Genomic DNA, 17,688 nt, shown 5'->3' on the forward strand with positions numbered 1-17,688 from the left:
AGAGATACTGCAACACTAACACTGCCATACAATACCAGACTAAATAGTACCAGTCCAAGATTTCAATATTTTATTTCTAGGCACAGTTTTCATATCTGACAGACCTGTGGTGGGAATGTTTAACACTACCTGCATGTTGTCACACATATTACCAGATTCTACATTATTATTATTATGCACATAGTCTCACTCTGTTACTGAACACACTCTGGTCATAGCTACATAACATGGAGGTGGAGTTGGGACATACTTTGCTTATTACTCACATAACACTTTGGTGAGTTGCTAGAGTGCCAGGTTTGTTCTTATGGATTTATTCCTGACAGTTATGATGTACGACAATCAGTTGTAGGTCATTATTTACTGCCTAGACTTCTGGGATCATCCCACTGATTTGCCAGGGGGACAGACAGGGGCTTACACCGATTATCTTGACTTTCTGACAATATCTGTACAGTTGTGGGGTATGATTCTGCATAGAGCTTACTAGCACTCCCAGGATTTGAGCTGTGGCTGTGTGTGCTAAAATACAACACTTCACATCTCAATTGAGTGTGCTGTTTGGATTATGTTGTCTTTTCATTTCACTGTTTTCTGTCTAAATCTTTCTCAGTTGTACAATATGGCCTCTTGTTATTACAACAGTCATATACAGACATTCCTACACATTTTATTTATGTAGCACAGTGTGGGTAACAGTGTTTAATACAACAGTACTATTAAGAGATTGCAACACTACATACCATATACCAGAGTAAACACAAGCAGTCCAGCAGTTAGACCTTTATTGTCAGGCTGTTAACCTTTTATTTACATACAACCTATATGAGACTCTTCCTGCCATATTGTCTGGTTTATTCAGTACATGCCATATACAATACAGGTTTTATACTGGCAATTAACTTTCTACTACTTTTCGATTTATTTCTAATGACAGTACATGCAAGAGTATTACAAACCTGCTTCGTGACGCAACCTCTGCAATCTATGGGCATAGGCTTCCCAGTTCACAGCCTGCTCATCTGCCGGCATAAGAGGAATATTTAGCCATACCTATCCATAATATACACAAGCTGGCAACTATTCAACAGGTAGTAGACAGATACAGATGGCTGGGATATCACCCATCTGCCTAGCCTCTTGGATCCACTGATCCAAGAACTCCCTCTTTCTCTGCTTCTGGTCGGCATAGTTATGCCTGATCTACTCACCAGTTCTAGGTATGCCAGTGGCACTGGTGAGGTCACGAGCAAGATGGTCCCAGGCTTTTGCTTTACATTGGGAACCCTGGTACCGGGCTTGCAGCAGTCTCTGGTCATGGTCTTTAACAAGGAGTCCTGCCATGACTTTCGACTCCTGGATGCTCCAGCGCTGCACCCAGAAGTGCACTCCTTCTTCCACACTGGTCATAGTGCCTCCAGGAGGATGCTGCGACCAGTTATGAGATGTATTCCTGCCTGTGGGGTTTAAATGGTGCCGATTTCCCACACTTTGCCGTGACTGGATGGTTTTGAAAATGCTAAGCTATGGGCAAACCTGCTTACCTAAGGTTGGCATTGCTTAAAGGGGTATATCAATGGGCAAACTGATTTAGCTGGCCTACACATTGCTTACACCTAGTAAGCAGGGCTATGCAAGGCTTAGCATTGCTTAATTTTTAATTTGCACACTATTTGCTGTTTGGCATTGATTTATTATTTATTACATGTTATATATGTGTTTGGTATTCGTGATTTATGTGTACGTACACTGTAATGGGTCTTTGTGTTTATTAGAGGATTGCAATACTTTATTACAATGACACATCACATCTGGACTTAATGCAGTACTCCACAAATTTATGTTATGTAGTATGTTATACAACATAAAACTGTATATAGATTCCGTTCACATGTGAAGTTGATTTTCCTATAGTGAGGATCTGTTTGGTGATAGTTTAATCTTATGTACTGCTGTGATGGTTTACTGGCTATTTACTGTGACTATAGTGTACAGGGTCCTGGGTTCAAGTCCTGTAAGGGCTGTTTATTTTTGTACTGGGCAGAACAGAGGCTGTTGGATACAGAGTGATTAAGGCACTTTTAAGCAATTGTAAGTGGGTTTGTGTGGGTTTGACAACAGTAAGCAATGCTAACTTACGGTTAAATATGCTTACAGGGGTTTAGCTTCAATATTACTTAACCTGTGTGTGCATTGCTTACCCCCACACAAACAGGCTTAAACCCACTTACTGCTGCTTAAATATGCTTACTCCCGCTTACTACTGCTTAATAGTGCTTACTTCTACTTACCCCTGCAATAATTTAGACAGAAATGTAACATGGTTCTTTGGAAGGTGGTGGATTTGGACACTCTATGGATTTATCATTCATTACACATTATAACTTTGATTTGGGTCTATATTAGATGAATGAAAGTTCATCTAAGTGAACGCTCACATGAGCGAAAATTGCAGAACTCGAAACCACAATTGTGAGATCATGGTACAGTGAAGATGGGAATATTTGCTCTTTCCTCACTGTAGTGTGATCTCGGAGTTAAAATATATATTTGGGGGGTGTGGGGGACTCACCTCCCCGCAATTGCAGTTCCAAGTTCCTGGATTTTCACTCATGTGAGCATTCACTAAGATGAACTTTCATTCATCTACTATAGACCCTTTGATTTGTATCCCTGATTCATGTGTACATATACTGCATGGGACACTTGTGTTTATCTGTGGATTTTACAACATTATTACAATGACACCTCACATCTGTAGTTAATGCTGTACTTTAGTTCACAAATATATGTTATTTAGTAGGTTATACAAAAAATATAGTTCATAAAGTGATTTGACATGAAAAATGGAATTTGCTGAAATGAGAATCGAACCGGGAATGACTGCTCGTAAGGTGAATGCTCTGACCACTATACTATTGCAATGCTGCTTCATTTGCATGTATCTTGATATTTATCTTCTTGTGCCATTTAAGCTACAGTATGTGTAGCTAGGCAATGGGCAAACCCGCGCACCTATGGTTATATTTAATCTGTTTGATGAAAAAAAGGTGTTTATATTATTATATATTAAATATTGCTCTTATAAACTTGTGGTGTTGCTGGGGTAACGGGATTTCTTTTTATATACATTTTCTGACAGTTTTGATGTCTGACACTCGTATGTTTGCCATTATTTCAGATGAGATCATCCCAGTGGTTTGACAGGGTAAATGAGGGACAGGCCAGACGTATGTGCCACATATCTGGAAATTCTTGCATTGATCTGTGCTGTTGGGGGTATGCAACCTTGTATGAGTGGTCTCGCTCATAAATGCCAAACAGCAGTTCTTGACTGCAGGGGCATGTTTATTGTGAGAGCTCTGCTCTCAGACATGCCCCCTGCACTCATCCATGCTCTGTGTCCATTTAGGAGCTGAGATAGCACGCCTTCATTACTATGCATGACGCACTGCCGTGCTTCTCCTAAATGGTCGCTTCCCTGCAGGAATAAGCTATTCCTGCATGGAACCATACTGCATCCTGGGGTAAGCCAATTGTTATAGTAAATCATTTTCTGTTTGTATTGAGGTATCATTCTGGGTGACGGTAGAATGCTGCTTAAGGCTAGGGACATACCTGCCTGGGACACATAATCAGCAAGCTCAATCATGTCTCTCTTCATATAGACCAGAGAGATATGTCTCAAGTCATTCATTCCAGCATGGACTATGACAGAGTCATAACAGTACTTGTTGTTGAGAGACTTGAGTGCGTATGTGATATGGTGGATTCTGGCACCTGACAGACAGCTAACCATGACTTTCTCCTTATCGAACCTGGTGAAAGGCACATGTGTGTGTCTCACAATGAAGTCTCCTATGACTAATATCTTGGGTTTATGGTGAAGCCTTAGTGGCTTTGAAATACAGGTGTGTGGACTATGTATGGTATGTGGTCTGAAGGGCTGTGGAGATCATGTGTGTTTTTGCCTTGAAGGTCTCCTTTGTTTGACTATGTTTATGTGGAGGACTTCCGCATATGTAGGTGTGTGTTGTGTAGGTGTGGGTGGTGTTTGAGGTGTAGTGATTGTGTTGACAACCTTTTTGGTGCCAGATATTCTGGCTTGAGGGTGAGGGAGCTAAGACTCTAGGTTCCTAATGTAATTACATCTCTCACAAATTGTGTTCCTATGTGGTAGTAGTAGATGATAGTATGTGTAGAAGGCAATTGCTACCCTGTCTCAGGATGCCCATATCAACCAGATTGGCAGGAGAAACTGTAGGAAATTGACCATCCATATTTGTCAGAATCTGAGTGAGAAAGGCCAGGGAGAGCTAAGGGGTGGGCCTAAAACCCAAGTACTTAAACCAAAACTAAGAGCTTAGAATAACACATAACAATTTAGAAGGCTATAAACAAGCAGTAATAAATGCAACAGAAAAGATGCAGTTGAACACTTTAGAGAACATGCAGCAAGTAGCAGAAAAAAGCAAAGCAAAACAAAGTAACAGAGTAGTAGGAAGAAGCACAAATTAGAAAAATATAAGCAGGTGAATAAAGTGTCTTTTTTCTTTTTTATAAAGTAAAAAGGGAGAGAGCAGGAACAGAAGATAATTCAAGGTTAAGGGACTAAGTGGTTTGGCCATCCCAAATTATCTCTGCATTAGGTAGAATGAGCTAAACAGATGGGACTGGAAGGAGTGTCCCAGATCAAATTTACAATAGGGATAGGCAACTGCAAAATCCACCAACGTTAAGAACACAACAGCAATAGAATGGGGGATGTGGCAGAAAAAAGTTTCAGCAAGATCAGAAAACTAAATTCTGCCAGCAAATATATAAATAATTCAGTCAATCAAAAATGATGACAGTGCATAACTCTGAACAGTTAAAGTGAAACAGTTTAAGTACCAAAAATATACTTATCAGCTCTATATTTCCACATTGCTTGAGAAACACTCTCAGTCAGAACACAGATTCTAGCAATGATATGCCAATTTACAGCTCACATTTTTATTTACAGCTGTCATTTTATATTTGTAGAAAATCATGTTAGAGATCGTTCTAGACCTCTTTTCGTAAAATTATGTTACATGTTGTTATGGACCTATTTTCAATGCATGCATGCTGGTACATAGTTTCAAGCCACATCATTTGCAATTTTGACAATAATTTATTCAAAGCATCATTATCCATTATATTTCCACAAGAAAAATAGACTTATGTGCATCTATTCCTCTGGGTTTGTCCTATTCCCCTTTACTTTAAAGATGTGTTAAGCAAGTGCATGTCTCCAATCTTGCAAAATCTCCCCATACTTAAATAACCTAGTAAATAACAGATGTAATGGCACTTTAAGTTCATGTTGAAGTCTTCTCAGATCATTATTACTAATTTTGCATCCTCCATATACCTTGCTTGGATCCAGTTTTCATAGTAATTTTTCAACATGATCTAACTTTATTTTAATATCTGACGTTATCTGGATATTAGTAGTATAGATTATTCCCCTTTGTGGAGTCAAATTGTTTCACATAATATTTTTTAACTATACCTACAATCTGTACACACTTCATTGATTTGTATTTCTTTACTCCTAACATTGACTGATATATATATATATATATATATATATATATATATATACACACACACACACACACACACACACACACACACACACACACACACACACACACACACACATATACATACATATACACACACACACACACACACACACACACACACACACACACACACACACACACACACACACACACACACACACATATATATATATATATATATATATATATATATATATATACATATATATATATATATATATATTATACTGCATATTTTTATATGAAATTTCTTCAAATGTTTTCTGTTCTTGTCTCATACTATCTAATTTAGTAAGGCTTTCCAGTCTGTTTATTTCACTTTTCAAAATAATACTTCTTCATTTTCATTTCTTATAATGTTTGTCTATCATCTTAATTAATTATCTTGTTCTTATTTAAATACATCCTCCTGACCCTTTGCTCCTAGATACTGATGTTAAACATTTTTTGAGTTTTTGCATTCAAATAATTTCCCATTCATAACTTGTCATATTCTTTCTGATTTCTTTCCACTGAATGCGTCACTCCAATTAGCTTTGCATAATGACCATTTGCTTCCATTTTGTCTATTAACCTTCTGTGCATTAATTTAGATTTCAGTTTTCCAGAATTATCTACCAGTAGTTTAATCTTAAGAACCCCATGATTAGTGCACATCTAAGGTAGTAAAACATGACATGAAGTGATAACTTCTTAAGAAAGCAATATTTAGCATGTCTTGTTCTCTGGTATGTATGTTTACAATCTGCAGCAGTTGTTATTTTTGACATACTTTGTAAATAATTTACTTACTAATGTTGTAGAATAAATATTATTCGAATGTGCTTGTGGTGCATTTAAGAAGAGCATGTATTTCTCTAGATCATCAACATTTGACATTGGTGGTCTATACACTCCAACAATTGTAATCTATTCTGAAACTGTCTTTATTGTCACAGTTATACAATTTATAACATTGCTATTTTCATTGTAATAACCAAGGGTTTCATAATCTTTATTTTCTATCATTATACCTTCACATTTTTGTTAGGAAAAAAAATTAACACCTATCTAAGCAACTTGTTTCTGATCACTGTTCTTTATTCATATTCACAAACAATAATAACACCAGCCCCAGGATTCAGCAAGCTTCCTTGAAGAAATAGCTTATTCCTGCATGGAAGCGACCGTTCCCGTACAGCACGGCAGCGAGGCATGCATATTCATGAAGGCATGCTGCCGTGCTGCAAAATGGACACAGTTCTGAGTACGAGTGCAGGGGGTGTGCCTGGAAGCAGTGCCCTCACATTACACATGCCCCCTGCACACCAGAACTATCGTTCGGCAATTTAAAATGAGCGAGAATGCTCGTAACACCCCCAACCCATCAGGGTAAGAAATCTGGTCAAAGCCATAAGGGACAATTGTCCCTTCCAAGGCAAAAGTTGATAGAATAACAGATGTAGCATAAGCACATAGTGCACACCTCCAAACCTGTCAGAGTAAGGAATGTGGACAAAGCCACAAGGGACAATCGTCCCACAAAGCAGAAGGTTGATAGAATAACAGGTTCAGCATTAGCATAGATATTCTGAAGGGTAAAAGTAACAAAAAACCACAAAAAATACATTTTTTTTATACATGCAATAAAGTTTAAGCATAACTGCGTGGTTGTGGTCATTGCTTAGCTACGCTTAGTCCAGATTAAACAGCGCAAGAAGTTAAATTGCAAGAAACATCCAACATCAGCAGTACTGCAATAGTGTAGTGGTTAGAGTGCACACTTTCCAAGTAGCCCTTCCTCATTCGATCCCCACTGTAACCAAGTTGCATTTTACATGTGAAAGCAGTACATAAACATCTTTTTTATAATTAGCTATAAAATAACATATATTTATTAACCAGAGTACTGTAGTAGGTCCAGATATGAGGTGTCAGTTTCATAAAGTTGTGAAACCTCCATATAAATACAAGTGCCCCATACAGTATAGTCACACATGAATAAATGTAATGAAAGCACATTGGGGGATGTCAGGGACAGTAAACAGATTTATAATATGTAATGAATGATGAATCAATCCCATACAGCAGATAGTCTATAAAATAAAAAATAAGCAATGCTAAGCATTGCACAGCTCTGCTTACCAGGTGTAAGCATTGTGTGAATATGACTGCTAAGCAATAAGTAGCCCAGCTAAGTGGATTTGCCCATTGGTAAGCAGTGCTGAACCTGACCCTTTAAGCACTGCCAACCTTAGCTAAGCAGGTTTTCCCATAGCTTAGCTTAGCTCAGCATATTCAAAACCATCTAATCATGGCAAATGGTGGGAAATCGACTGTATTTAAGCCCTGCAGGTGGGAATGCAGCTCATAACTGGTTGCAGCTTCCCACTGTAGGCAGTACTGCAGGTGTTGGTAAGGGCATGTGCTTCCAGGTGCAGAGCTGGGGCATACAAGAGTCCAAGGTCATGGTAGGACTCCTGGTAAATAACCATGATGTGAGACTGCTGCAGGGCCAGTAGCAGGGTTCCCAGTATAAAGCGGAAGCCTGGGACCATCTCACCTGTGATCTCACCAGTGCCACTGGTATCCCTCAGACTGGTGAGCAGGTCCTGCACCAATATGCCGACTTGAAGCAGAGGAAGAGAGAGCTCTTGGACAAGTGGGTCCAAGAAGCAAGGCAGAGGGGTGATGTCACAGCAGTGTGTAAGTATTCATATCAATAACTGTTTACCAAAGTCCAGCCTGTGTATGCGATATATAGGTATGCCTAAATATTTCTGTATTCTCTTTATAACTGCAGCTGAGCAGGCTGTGAATCAGGAAGCCCATGCCAGTAGGTTGCAAAGGCTGTGTAGCGAGGCTGGTGAGTTACAATCCTGCTTGTAGTAGTCATACCAAATAAATATAAAGTAGTAGAAAGTCAACTGGCAGTATAAAAAATGTGTACAGGTTGTACTGAATAAATCACACAATATGACAGTAATAGTCCCATATAGGTGATATTTAAATGAAACCGTAACTGCCTGGCAATAAAGTTTTAAATCCTGGACTGGTTGGGTTTACTCTGGTATTGTATGGCATTTAGTGTTGCATTGTCTGAATAGTAATGCTGTGTTAACCACTGTTACCCACATTGTGCTTCATAAAAAATATATCTAGGAATGTCTGTATAAGACTGTTATAAGTACAAGGTCAGACTGTACAACTAGAGAAACGTAGACAGAAAACACTGAAAGAACAGACAGCAGTTTCTAAATAGCTCACTCTGATGAAACACAAATCATATTTTTAGCACACACAGCCAAGGTTTGAATCCTAGGAGTGGTAGCACTCTGTATGCATAATCATGCCTCTCAACTGTACAGATTGTCCCAGAATATCCAGATATTTGGCTCATATTTTTGGCCTGTCCCTCATTTTTCCTTGCAAATCACTGGGATGATTTCAGGATTGTAGTCACCAAATAATGACATACATTTGAGTGTCAGACTTCAAATCCTTCATAAAAAGTATATTAAAACAAATCCTGTTACACTAGCAACTGTCTAAAAGTTTATAAGAGCAATATTCAAACTATGTCCCTATTTGTAACCCCATGTTGCCAAGCTTTGTCCCAATGTTGTGCATTATGAGACTGAGAGGTATGTGCATAATTTTAACTATGAATTTGGGAATATGTGTAGAAACAGTCAGGTAACTAACACACATACATTCTAAAACTGCAAATCCATAGCACATTTGGGAAGGATGGTCCCAGCGGACCCACCAATCCCACCTCATCTGGCCATGACACCCGGCCCCAGCATGTCTGGGACCCACCCCGGGACCTCCTCGTCCGCTGGTCCTGTACCACTTTTGGGTGGAACCACCTTAGGGAATGGGGCTCGTCCTCCCCTTGGGAGTGGGTGCAGACAAGATCCTGTCACCCGAAGCCAGGTCCAGGGTTTGGTGCGTAGCGAGCTCTGAAAGGAGTTGGGAGATCTGCTACGCCAGTTTGAGGGCCACATGGCTCAATTAGTGGGTCAGCCTGCCCCTCCTGCTCAGGCCCCAACACAACCACCTTCAGGGCCATGAAGATGCAGTGGTAACTGCCCATGGGTGGGGACCTCAATCCCACTATTTCCATTTGGGGGCTCATGGGCTTCTGATTTCCATACACCCTCCCCATCCAAGGTGTTTAGCCTTAACTAGCATCATATACCACCCCTGTATGCTGTCTAGTCTGTCTTGTCTGTCTTCCTATCCTACCTACCTCCCCAAATATACATATTATCCTTCCTCAACATCCCACTCTCACCTTAAAAAAAAAGGGCAATATATTCCCAAAAAAATTTCACCCCATACATATCTGTCTATTTCGCACACATGTCCACTGGACACATGTAATCTGGTCTAATTGGCTTCACAACACATTATTGTTGTCCTCTCCCCTCCCTCAGGGGTTTGAGTGTCCAAATCTACATCCATATTTAGTATATATGCACAGCTGTTGCTGTAGAATAAATGGACATCTATGGACCTGCCCTACACCCGTTCTGTACATCCCTAACTATTTTTCCCTATTGTCTTTCCCCTCTGTGTGCCCCCTTTTTCACCACTTTCCTATCACCCCTTTTTCTTTTCTTTTAAAAAAATTAGCATGGGGGTAAGGGGCAGTAAGCTGTTTTAACCAGCAGTAAGTGGTTTTTCGTATGTTTGCACGGTGCTAAGCTAAGCCTACACAGATTAAGCAAGTATTGGTTTAATCATGTTTTAGCAGTGCTTAACTCCATGCAAATCCATGCAAACCTGCTTACAACTGCTTTAATCACCCTGTCACCATCAGCCATTGTTTTGGCCAGCAAAAAAAAATCAGCCCTACACAGTCTTGAACGTAGGACCATGTACGCTATAGTCAAAGCAATGTACCACTACTCCATCCGAGATCTACTACTCACTTTTTTTTTAAATATATCATTGAAGACAGAAATAGAATACTGTGGAACCAGCCATATTTATAATATATAAATATACAAATATGGATTTGTATGGTGATACAAATGAAAACTGTATACATCAGATATATGTAGCTGTACATATGAACTTACACATATAGAATATGTATATATATATATATATATATATATATATATATATATATATATATATATATATATATATATCATAAAAGAAATATATATATATATATATATATATATATATATATATATATATATATATATATATATATATATATATATATATATATATATATATATATATATATATATATATATATATATATATATATATATATATACAGATAACTATATCTTAGAGTAACATATACATATATATAAATATATATCTGAGTACATAAATATATATATATATATATATATATATATATATATATATATATATATATATATATATATATATATACACTGTTATATATATATATACATATATATATATATATATATATATATATATATATATATATATATATATATATATATTTTTTTTTTATGAAAAACATGTACTGGAGTTGTACCCAGAAGCATACCTCCCCACCCCTAAGTGCAACAGATCTGGACAAAGGCTGCAAATGAGGGGGCAATGGATCAACACTAGGGGCACAATGTATCTCCTGCATGTATAAATGTATAATGGTGAGACAGGAACAGAGTGTGTGTCAGCACACATGTTCAGAAGGAGATTAATTTTGAAACTGTGATGTATGTCATCATAGACTGACAAAATCCCCACATGATCACAGTGATTTACCACAGGAAGGAATAAAATGATACTATGCAACAGACCACAAATATGGGCAATAAACATGGACAGCCTGGAACAATCTGACTGGTTGATAGGTATGCTCAGAAAAGCTTATTGCAAGAAAGCATAACCAAGCCTGACAAAGGGGGAGGTAGGCCCATCCTCCAGGATGTAACACCCTCAAATAACAGTAACAATAACATAACAATGGATCCAGGAGTAACACGCTCCTGTCTGTCTCGACATCTATTGAGTGGAATAGCTCAAGTCCAAAGCCCATTGACCTACCTGTAGTTAGTCACAAACCCTTCTCATCCTCCTACTGATATCTCAGAAATACACGCTTATGGGGGCCAGGCAACACTTACATCTGCCAAACATCTGGACATAACATAAAATTAGGTGAAATACACTGAGCTGCTAGCCATGTCACCAAGCAATATCCAAACTATAGGCAGACTGACACAACAAAAAAGCAATCTGGCTATGGGGGAATACACGTGTAATTGAAATATACCAGGCATGCCAGGGATGTAACAGCACTGAGAAACAGACACCAGTCTGGAAGTGTATACAATATAAGGAATTTGCATCTGTACTGCCCTTACCTGGCATAAAGCCATACTGCAGATCATCAATCATCAACATGTTCTCAACCTAGTTGCCATCACCCTTTGCCATTACCTCATCCTGTGACCGAACAATGTTATCCCTCACTTGTTACTACACCTCTGCAGACCACCCTTGTTGAGATTAGCAGTACCCATACATATTCACCAACATCTCACACATACTCTCACTTTCTAAGATTACAGTAAACAATTCAGTTAAAAATACCACTGCCATGTCTCATAAATAACTGCCGTGGAGGTGGGTGGCCTCAAGGAAACTGGCGAGGAGCGTCCAGCTAAGGCAAAACTCCACATCAGTGTACTGAGGTTACATTCCAATTGTGTACTAACAGTCTGTAGATGCATATGTCATTGCAAAATAAAGTATTGGGTAGGGTTTAGTAATGCATACATGTGCCCATTTCAGGTGAAGATTAGCAAATAGTGTAATATCATAGTGTATACTGTACCTGTGCAGACATGTAGCATTGCACCTGGACCAATGGCTATTGTGAAGCTGCTGACAAAACCTCTACCTCACAATACCTAGGTACCGCCTGTCAACACAAGGCACAGCAGGCTGAGACCATTAAGTATGACATCCTCCTGTTGTGGCTTACCTGTACCTCAGGCATTTGAAGGTTATGCATGTGGCCATGCACTGAACTGTTATAGTCAACAAATTGCATGTATCTGCAAGATATCACAGGGGCCTATTTGCATGAGATGTCACATATCAGTATCATAACTCACAAACCTGTTATTGCAAGACTTCTGGGTAATGATTGCCAAAATGTGGGGACAGCGTGCCAATAGTAGGAACATGTATACAGTACTGTGATACAGTGCATATAAAAGGTGTATACACATATCACAATGCCAGGTATTTGTGAGATATGAAAATGTTAGCACAATATACAAGACCAAAGCCATGCAACCTGTATTTTGACCTACAATCTGTAACATGAAAATTTGAAACATACAACTCTGTTAGGGGAACATGTTGTGGACTGGTAACAGTCCAAGAAGCTAGTTGCATATGTTTGGACCTTTGTCAATCCATTCCCCACACACAGTCACAATGGCCACACATATCACATCACCACTGGCCACAAGTGAAGGACAGCTAGGTGCAGTCACAGGACATACAAATGTGGAGACATTGGAAAGTGAGCATGCAGCCACTAGCTATAGCCAGACTGCTGGCGAGGTCACACACAGACAGATGGGCAGGGGTGTTTGAAAGAGGATTGATGCCTGTCCATCACATGTAGCAAGTGGCAATGCGGCAGTTACCAGGGGCATGTTTTGGGCTGTAATGGATGCAGGCATGTAATGAATGTAACATCAGACAACTGCACAAGTTTGTGGCAGAAAATCTCCCTGGTGCTCATGTCTGATTCCAGGACCATGTTGCAGCTAGGCATGAGGGCAATGAGACCATGGATAGGTGGTAGGTTGAGACTGGGGCACTCATCAGCCATGGAATATCTGTGCCTGAACATTTGGCAGGGGAGAGGTGGTAGCCGTCTGGATTTAGCTCAGCACCACAATAAGCTGGGGGTCCACGTGGCCATCCACCATCATGATCCCATAGTGGCAGTGACACTGACAGTACTGATGGTGGTTTGCTGTCCATGCTACAATATAGCAGGCCATAGCCATGTGCTCATACCCAGTCACAAGATGATCGTGGTTCCAGCAGGCATCAGCCAACATTGGGGAGTAGTACTGACTCAGCCCTTGATCCTGCTGGTGCCAGTCAGACCCGTGGCAGGTCCATTCCCTGTGTCCATGGCTGCAGAGGGTGAGCTGTATACCATTCCATGTACTGGCCACAGCTGTGCACAAAACATCAGTGTATGGCAGGCACACGGTGTGATTTTTGCAGGTAGAGACACACATGCACCCACACACACACACACACACCCACACACACACACACACACACACACACACACACACACACACACACACACACACACACACACACACACACATCACAATCAGGAATGAGGTCACCTCCACACACATGCAACAAACATGCATAGGCCATATCATTCCCACACCCAAACACACACACATAATGTCAAATGAATGGCACAGCCTAGGTCTCTGGCAAACACGCACAACATCCTTTGCATATGAAGAAACCTGTGCCTGATCCATTCCATCCAAACCATCAATGCAGGGACATGCAATTACAGGTCTGATGCACTGGGTGAACATACTAAGGTGTAGCTATGTAATGTTGAGTGTCGAAATGTAACTACAAATTCAATATACATGCACAGCTGTTGCTGTAGAAGAAATGGACAGCTATGGACCTTCCCTACACCCATCCTGCACATCCCTAGCTGTCTTTCATATTGTTTTACCTCTTTGTGCACCCTTTTTCAACACTTTCTTCTCACCCCGTTTTTCTTTTCTTTTAAAGAAATTCTACACATATACTTGCAGGATGTACATTGTGTCACTAGTGTTGGTTCATTGCCCCCTCATGTGATTGTCCACATCTGTAGCACTTAGGGGTGGAGAGGTATGCTTCTGGGTATAGGTCCAGAACATGTTATGCGCAGATATCTATCTATCTATATATCTATATATATATATATATATATATATATATATATATATATATATATATATATATATATATATATATATATATATATATATATATACATACATACATATATATATATATATATATATATATATATATATATACATACATATATATATATATATATATATATATATATATATATATATATATATATATATATATATATATATATACGGATTCACTTTATAATCCTGAAATCCTGAAATGCCGAATCTCAGAATTTCGAGACCATAAAGCCGAAAGCTCTAAATACCGAAATCCCAAAAGTGCGAATTTTGAAATCCTGAATCCTACACTAACCAGACACCACACACACATACACAAACACACACCTTACCCCCACACACAAACACACAAACCTACACTACATACAAGCAGGGGGGCAAGCCACCCTGCACCCCTCATGTGGGGGTTTGCACCCCCCACACTCCCCCTACTTAAATATACTAACTCCAGGGTTGCACTACACAGAAAAACACATAAAACCACCACCACACAACTACATACCCTTGCACACCCACATCACAGTCACAACACACGCTGACACACCGTAAAGCCCCTTACCAACACCCTTAAACACACATACTTATCTGAAGTTCCATTCAAACACCGCAACACCAGAAGTGCTACTTCAACATCTCCGAATGTCAGAATTTTAAAATTCACGCTTCTGGGGTTCTGGTATTTAATACTTTCGGCTTTATGATCTCGGGATTCTGAAATTCGGTATTTCAGAATTTCGAGATTATAAAGTGTTCCTGTATTTATACATATATATATATATATATATATATATATATATATATATATATATATATATATATATATATATATATATATATATATATATATATATATATATATATATATATATATATATATATATATATATATATATATATATATATATATATATATATATATATATATATATATATATATGTATATATATATATATATATATGTATACACACATATATATGCATATATATATATATATATATATATATATATATATATATATATATATATATATGTATATATAATGATAAGATATATTTATCTGTGTATAGACATATTTAGATATATATATATATATATATATATATATATATATATATATATATATATATATATATATATATATATATATTATATATTTCTTTACATATATGACTACTGGTATATCCATATATTATTTTTTTCATATGTCTGCACATATATATTTATTTTATGATATATGTACATATTCTATATGTGTAAGTTTGTATGTACAGCTACATATATCTGATGTATACACTTTTCTGTTGTATATATATCACCATACAAATCCATATATGTATATTTATATATTATAAACATGACTGGTTCCACAGTATTCTATACCTCTCTTCAATTATATATTTAAAAAAACAGGTAGTAGTAGAGCTCAGATGGAGTAGTAGTACATTGCTCTGACTATGGTGTACGTGGTCTTGGGTTCAAGATTGGCTATTTCTTATTATTTTTTTTTGCTGGCCAAAACAGTTGCTGATGGTGACTGGGTGATTAAAGCAGTTTTAAGCAGTTGTAAGCAGTAGTAAGCAGGACTATGCCTATTTGCGCAGAGCTAAGCGATACATACACAGAATAAGCACCTTTACAGCTAACTATCTGTAAGCATATTTAACTGGATGTTAGCCATGCTTATGACCATGCAAACCCACTTACAACTGCTTAAAAGTGCCTTAACCAATCTACATCCATCAGTCTGTGTTCTGGCCAGCAACAAAATAATCAGTCGTGAACCCAGGACCTTACACACCATAGCCACAGCAAATTACCACTAATCCATCTGAGTTGTATATATGTGTGATGTTTAATCAAACATATCTTGCAGCACAGTCATTCTGGACTGGAAAACCTCCCTTATCTGTCTCAACTAAAGGTTGAGATCCCTTATGAATTAGGTGTTTGAAATACAAAATAACTGATTTATGCAGCTATCAAAGAAAACATGTGATACATTCTTAGTCCTGCCATCCAATGACATTTGCCATATGTCAGTTGTCATCAGAACAACAAAAATGCACAACGAAGGTATGTCCTTCACCAAGAGGGACAGGTGGTAACCCCAAGTAATCTGCAGAACAAGGGATACTCTGCTGTCTTGGCCAAAGCCTTCAAGTAGTACAACAGTAAAAACACAATTGCCTTGAAGACAAGAAGCAATCAACACTTACTCACAGATTTATTTCAACAGCCTTCAATTACACTCTGTAATAACCCCCAGGGGGAAATATATTACATGTTAAAATGTAAATGGATCCTTTACATAGCAATCCTCCACTTCAAAATGTACTATCACACTGACAAACAGAACTGTGTGCAAAACAGTAAGCTCTAACCCACCACTGTCCCCATGTTGACATATATGAGAATGTACAGCCATATATCTTACTGTGTCTTATTAGTAATATCATTCACATGTTCTAATAGCCTAGGTTATAAACATTTAATACACCTCATCCATAAAATGTCTTACAAAGGCATATAACAGTGTTCTCTATGCACTGACCTCTTGACCGTACAGGGTCCCACATGTAGTTTTGATTGTTGCATTGCCATGATACTGATATGGGTACTACAGTATGTATGATTATCAGATAGTAATCAGAGAAGTGTACAACTGTGTTATGAGCCACTGCACATACCTACCACTAACAGCTATATCCATACCCATATACACTGGATATCAAAAGTGTACACACCCCTATTGGAATGCCAGGTTTGTGTGCTCTATGCCAATGAGACCACAGAACATAATTTCAAAATGTTTCTCACCTCAAATGTGACCCATAACCTCAACAATCCTATTGAAAAAGAAACAAATCTGTTTAAAGGAAGGTGAGCAAGCATTGCCAAGTGGAAATGTGTTATGATGTTAAGAGTACAAGCCAAGACAAATGGATACTGTAATCATCTCAGCATGTGTTTGCACAACATATTATTTTAAGGGTGTGCACACATATTCAACTGGCTTACTGTAATGAGTATTGTTTCCCATATGTTTAACAGATTGTTCTGTTTTCTATCGGAATGAGCAGGCTAT

The sequence above is a fragment of the Protopterus annectens genome, chromosome 3.part0 (assembly GCF_019279795.1).
Source record: "Protopterus annectens isolate FY-2018-M chromosome 3.part0, PAN1.0, whole genome shotgun sequence".
NCBI classification, from domain to species: Eukaryota; Metazoa; Chordata; order Ceratodontiformes; family Protopteridae; genus Protopterus; species Protopterus annectens.